The following is a 6,000-nucleotide window of genomic DNA, read 5'->3' as shown; positions in this document are numbered from 1 at the left end:
TCTGAAGATGGAGAGGGGCTGGGGTGGATCGCTCCGCTTGTCCCGTTCTTATATTCATCTTCACATGTGCTTTGCTTACCCAGTTGGAAACAAAATCATGGGCTGCATCAGCCTTCGGTCTGGCCAGGTGTGGTCTCTGTGTGCATATATATATGTCAATCTGTCATATCTCCTATGTGTATGTGTATATACACATATCTATCTCATATCACCTGTAAATGAGAGGCGTAGAATTGGGAATACCATCCCCTCCAGACCAGAGCTCATGGTGCACCTCGGTTCAGAGACAAATTAGACCTCAGGTCTTTGCTGCTGTGGAGAGGGCTGAGTGGGGACAACCTTGGTGGTACCGTGTGATCATAGAATCATAGAATCATTTAGGTTGGAAAAGACCCTTGGGATCATTGAGTCCAACCATTAACCCCACTCTACAAAGATCTCCCCTACACCATATCCCTTAACACCTCATCTAAACGAGTCTTAAACACATCCAGGGATGGTGACTCCACCACCTCCCTGGGCAGCCTATTCCAGTGTCTGACCACTCTTTCTGGGAAGAATTTTGTCCTAATGTCCAGCCTAAACCTACCCTGCTGCAGCTTGAACTCATTCCCTCTTGTTCTGTCGCTAGAGAAGAGACCAGCACCAACCTCTCTACAATGGCCTCTCAAGTAGTTGTAGAGAGCAGTGAGGTCTCCCCTCAGCCTCCTCTTCCTCAAACTAAACAGTCCCAGCTCCTTCAGTCGCTCCTCAACAGATTTATTCTTCAGGCCCTTCACCAGCTTCGTTGCCCTCCTCTGCCCTCGCTCCAGCACCTCGAGATCTCTCTCGTATTGAGGTGTCCAGAACTGGACACAATACTCAAGGGGTGGCCTCACCAGTGCTGAGTACAGGGGGACAATCACCTCCCTCCTTCTGCTGGTCACACTATTTCTAATACAAGCCAGGATGCCATTGGCCCTCTTGGCCACCTGGGCACACTGCTGGCTCATGTTCAGCCTCTTGTCAATTGGAACCCCCAGGGCCTTTTCTGCCAGGCAGCTCTCCAGCCACACTGCCCCAAGCTCAAGATGATGCTCAAGATGATGCTCAAGACAAGAAGCCTGGCCCTGACCACAGAGAATCAAACAGCTGGCCCCAGGCCAAGGCTGCCGAGAAGCCTGTTTTAAACTAAGGTTTTCAGCATCCTCCCTGGATTTTGGCCGAGGCCCAAAAGGGTAGCGTGGAGACTCTTCATTTGACGGGGAAGCAAACCCAGCCTTTCCCACTCAAGCCGCAGAAAAATAAGACCCCAAAAGCAGCGTTTTGTTTCTCAAAACAAGAAGATAGGGGTGGTGGTGGTGAAGAAGGAATTTTGGTGCCTTAGCTGGTCAGGGGGACAGTGGGACCTGCTGTCCCTTGGTACCCGATGCCGCCCCGCTCCCTGGAATGCCGGGAGGGAGCAGCGGGATCGTGACTCAGCCCCCATGTGAGCAGGTTTCCTTCCTGCACAGCCAGCCCGGGCTTCTGATGTTTTGTTCGCAGTGAAGCTCTGGGGGCTGAGCAGGAGCTCCTGGAAATCAAAGGGAAAGAACAACATCTTGGGCTTGCCGAGGCGGGGTGCGTCCTGGCTGGCCAGGGAAGGGGGGGGACATTCGGGGTGCTGAGGGAAGAGAGGTGGAAGGAGGGCACGGGTCAGGTCTCCAGCATGAGCCTTCTTAACCCCGAACTCTCCCTGCACACAGCAATGCTCCTCGGATGCCCTTCGGCTGCTGGCAGGGACCCTCATGGGCTCCCCGAGCTCCAAGGAGGAAGGGAAGGGGTTCAGGGGGGCCTCCAGTGCTGTCTCTGCCCCTCTGGGTGGGAAACAGGACCCCCAGCAGTCCCTCGTGCATTGAAATGGGAGTAAACAGGGGTGGGGAGGCAGCTCAGCTCCTGTTAACCACCCTGGACAGGAGATTGCCAGATTTTCTTTGTTTTCAAACTTCTCTCTATTAATGCCAAAGACAAAACTCTCAGTCAGAAGTTGGTCAATGCTCAATGCTAGCAAAAAAAAACGTCTCTAGACTCTTTGGTAGTGCCCAGACTCAGCTGTTTGACCCTGAGGCCCTCGGGTTGGTTTGGACACTTCCAAACCAGGCGGCCACATCCAAACCTTCCCTATGGATGCCCTTGTTACCCCCATCCCAGGGTTGGGGAAGGACTTGTTGGCCTGGGCACCACTGTGCTGGGGATTGTGATAATTTCAGTCTGGATGGTAGCGGTTGAGGGCAGAGGATCTTCCCTGGCCTGGTTTCTTGACTGGTATGAGCCTAGTGCAGGTCTCTCCATGTCCCTTCCATTGTCCAGAGATGACCCTGAACATGTACCAGCCTTCAGGCAGTGCAGAGGTTTCGGCTTGAGCCCTGTGGATGGTGCCAGAAGGGTGGCAGGAGCACACAAGCTGTATTCAAAAGAGGAGAGTCTGGCCAGCACTGGATTTCACTTGTATTTATTGCAAAAAGATGGAGAAGATCCCTATTTGCCTCATTCTCTCCATACCCACTGTGCAACCTCTCCCTCCTCCATAGTCAGCTGGGCACTGCTGGGCGGTTGGACCCAACTCTTCCACCATCCTCCCTCTTTCAACATCTCTGGCTCCTTGGGTAACAGAGGTGGGCAGGAGATAACACTGGACCTTCAGCCACGGAGGCTGGTGTGGGTGGCCTTGGCTCCTGCCTTGAAGGGGTTCTTCTGAGCAAGTCCTTCCTGGGGGCCGGATCTCCTCCCGGTGGGCACCAGAGGTGACGTACCCAATCCAGCCGAGTGGGTTGCCACCAAGACGACTCTGAATTGACGCTGAGCCTGAGCCCAATGGGGTTGAGCCTGCACTATCCAGCCCCGGGCTCTTCTCCTCAACTCCCCCTGCCTTTGCCTTGGCACCCTCCCACCCCAGCCCCAGCTGAGAGGGAGAGACCCCAGCCCACTCACAGCCCTCCTGCCCTGGCAGCTAAACCCTTCTCCCCCATCACCCACCTCCATCCCCTCGCCCCTGTTTTCACATTCCCAGCATTTACCCTCCCACACGTAGCCCTGGGGGAGCCGGAGGACTGTACACAGAGGGAGAAGTTATTTTTCCTTGACATAAACATCCAAGCCTTTCCTCGGCCCCTTCGCTTGAAACGTGGAGGTAGGACCTGGACTCATAACATCCGGCAGGAGGGGCTGGCCTTATCTGCCAGGAAACACTCAGCTCCGGATACATCCTCCCCTGCTCCCGGCACCCCAGCAGCTCCCATTGGCAGTGCCGGGCAGGAAACCACTCAGCAGCTTGTCTCATTCCCTCCTCTGGAGAGACGGGAGGGAGGGCCTGATCCTGTCCTCCCCGCGTGGAGCGGTGCGGTGGGGTTCGGAGTCGGGGTGGGATGGAGGCAAAAAGAGGTGGAAGGAGAAGGTGTTTACTCGTCAGCAGAAAGGGGTTGATGGGGGCAAAAGGGTTTTTTGGGGAGTTGGCGGTGTCGAGGGTGTCGCCTAGGCTCTGCCACTGATTTGCAGGGTGACGTCAGTTGAGTCTCCTCACCCCCTTCTCAGCCTCTACTTCCCTCCCCGTCTGCTTTGAGAGCGATGCAGGGGAAATACTCATCTCCCAGATAATTTAGTAGCAGCATCCAGAGCCCTCGCATGGGGTAGAGACCCTTTGTGCTAAGGGCAGCACAAGCACTTGGTCCTGCTCAAACCCTTGGTAAGAGACAGTTCATGGCCCAGCGCTGGACAGAAAAAGGGCAAGGGAGAAGGAAGTATTATCTCTATTTTACAAACAGGGAAACTGAGGCACAGAGCAGCCACCTGTCTGCTTGTCATTGGGGTCTACCCTTGCTCGGTGGCACTGGGACAAGGAGACGTGGCTGGTGGAGTGAGGATGGAGAGGAGTCACCACCTGCTCAAGGGAAGCAAAGGAAATTGCCCATCCCGGGAGGGACAGGGCATGACACACACCGCAGCTCCTGGCCAGCCCGAATCCCAGCACTATCCGGGAGGGTGACCTCATCCCTGCTCCCGACGCCCAGCACCGTGACCCACACAGCCACGGGGGCCAAGGGCTGGCCATGGCCACCGGACACCGGGGGCAGAGGACTCACACCCCGGTCACCTCCTGGCAAGGAGAGAACCTTGCCCTGGCCCAACCTGACACTCCTGAGTGGGAGCCCGAACATGGTGTGAGGTCATTTTATCCCTTCCTGCAGCCCTGACTTGATCTTCCTGCTGGTTCCCAGCCCGTCCCAGCCTGGAGAAAGCAACCCTCAAACCACAAGGCTCCTTGGCGTGCACAGAGACAGCCTTGGGCTTGCGGGTTTGGGATGGGGAGGGAGGAGAAACATGACCAGGGCTGATGCAGAATGACCCCTGCTCGGGGTGGAGACCCCCGCAACATCCATAAACCACCATGACCATAAATCCTCTGCAGGAACATCTGCTTTCCAAGCAAAAAAAGGCTCCTTCCCACCTCTGCCAGCCACTTATTTTCCCGCTGGTCCCTGCAGCGATGCCCTGCATCCCAAAAATGCGATGAGGGGTGGGAGGCAACCCGCAGCGTTGCATTTCCCATCCCGCCGGGGAAGGGACGGATGGCTCCGCTCCCAAATTTCATCTCAGCTGCCGGTGTCCTGGGAGGTGGGAGCCGGCTGCTCCCGGCGCTGGGCGTGTGCCCGGATCCGGCCGGCGAGCCCTGGCTCCCAGGGAGCCGCACCTCACCTTGGCTGCGGCTCCCAACGCCCGCGGGGGGCCCCGGCTCCCGGTTGGGGCCTGTAGCTGTTCCTGACGTGCAGAGAGCACGGGGACACGCTCTCACCTCTCCTCACGTGGCTCCAGGTTGAGCAAGCGGGGACAGGCTCGGCTCATGGGAGTCTCTGTGCATCCCAGCCCAGCCAGCTGCTCGGGGCTGGGATTCATGGAGAAACCCCTTTTCCCGGAGAAACCAGTCCCTGGACACCACCGTATGCGCCGCTGGGAGCTCTCGGTGTGGGCTTTGCCTCCGCCAACCCCGAACGTGATTCTCTCTGCAATAATGGAAGCAGGGAAAAGGCTCGCGGGGTGTTTCAGTCGATCCCATCGCTGCTCGGGGCTCGGGGCAGGACAGGAGGGAGCAGCCAACGTCCCGGAGAGGGGGTCCCATCTGGGGGATGAATGCAAGAGCCCGAATCACCACGCTGGTGGCAATACCCAAAGCTGATCTTACTGGAGGGGCCGGGACGGTCAAGCTCTCTGCTTCTTCTCCAAGGCGGTTTGAAAACTCATTACACCGTTCTCAGCCGTCCCTGCAGCAGAGCTGGCAGAAAGGGATGTTTGCAGAGCGCCCTGGGGTGGCTGCCCCTCTGATGCCCTGGGGTGGGTGACCCTCTGATGCCCTGGGGTGGGTGCCCCTCTAACAAGAGCCTGCTTGGAAGGGAGCAGTCCCCTTGATTTGCTGGTCGAAAGGCCGATCCAGGTTTGGGCACAGGCGCCCAGGCCACCCCTGGTATGAACAATGTTTAATGTGCTTCTGGAGCTCTGCGAGCATCCCCCGGGCCTGGGGCACCACAGGGATCGTGGGCAGAGCAGGAGGTGGGAGGAGCAGGATTTCTCCGGCCCTGCTCCTGGCATGGTCCCACGTGAGTCAACGCCGCTGGGCGGAGAGGCCAAACATGGCACCTCCATCCCTCCAGCCCCATCGGGCTGGTTCACAAACCCTCTTGGAAGAGCGACGCTGCCCCACCTGGGCTGCTGCACCAGCCGTCCAGCACCGCACCGAGCACCATGCCCTTGTGCTGTGATGGTGCAAGAGCCACCACAGTCCACGGTGCCAGCAGGACACCCAAAGGCCTCCATTTCATCCCCCCTTAAAGGGAAACCAGTTGCGCATGGCCAAGCGATGGGCAAAGGAAGAGGTGGCACGTGGGGGATGGAGGAGGACCATAAGCACAGGACAGGGGCATACTGGTGCCCCCCCAAACACTCACACAGCCTTCCACCTTCTGAGACCACGGGCTCCCTGAGTCAGAGATA

The sequence above is a fragment of the Chroicocephalus ridibundus genome, chromosome 3 (assembly GCF_963924245.1).
Source record: "Chroicocephalus ridibundus chromosome 3, bChrRid1.1, whole genome shotgun sequence".
Lineage (NCBI taxonomy): Eukaryota > Metazoa > Chordata > Aves > Charadriiformes > Laridae > Chroicocephalus > Chroicocephalus ridibundus.
Note: the sequence above shows the minus strand (reverse complement) of the source record.